The sequence below is a fragment of the Merops nubicus genome, unplaced genomic scaffold, assembly GCF_000691845.1.
Source record: "Merops nubicus isolate BGI_N331 unplaced genomic scaffold, ASM69184v1 scaffold10447, whole genome shotgun sequence".
Taxonomy (NCBI): Eukaryota; Metazoa; Chordata; class Aves; order Coraciiformes; family Meropidae; genus Merops; species Merops nubicus.
In genome coordinates this window covers 11842-12268 of record NW_008618326.1, presented here as the reverse complement: position 1 = coordinate 12268, position 427 = coordinate 11842, and the positions used below count along the sequence as shown (strand labels likewise).

The 427-nt window shown below is 52.2% G+C and overlaps 1 protein-coding gene across 1 annotated transcript in view; it reads left to right on the top strand.

Annotated features, from left to right (window-relative positions):
• Positions 1 to 427, top strand: part of USP48 (ubiquitin specific peptidase 48) — a gene marked incomplete at its 5' end in the record, with an annotated part of 29569 nt that overhangs the window by 18688 nt on the left and 10454 nt on the right. The window lies entirely within an intron of this gene.

The window sequence follows — 427 nt, the reverse complement described above, 5'->3', positions numbered from 1 at the left end:
CACGCCGTATCCAGGCACTTAGTTGTACAAGCTCATTTTTTACCCCCCCTCAGCCTTGCTGGCTCTGGAAAGCAGCCTGGTCCTGCCTCCTCAGATGGTAAAGCTGGGCCATTTGGTCAGGTTTGATGAAGAACAAGTGGCCAAGTGCCTTGTCGAGGTGGCCCAGCCCGACCTTTGTTTATTAGAGGAAAAGCAGGAGGGGACTGTTGCTATTTTTTCCCTTTTGGAGCTGGCAGAAATCCAGGCTTGGCTGGAGGAAAAGGAGAGCTGACAGGTCCGTGGGGCTGAGGAGCTGCTTGTAATGTTAAAGAGCTACCAGAGGGTGGGGAGGAAGGAGCCTTTTCATCCTTCTGAAGATCTTCACACCTCGGTTATTCACTAGAGAGCACAGGATCTGCCTTTTCTGGGCTTTGAGGTGCTTGGATGG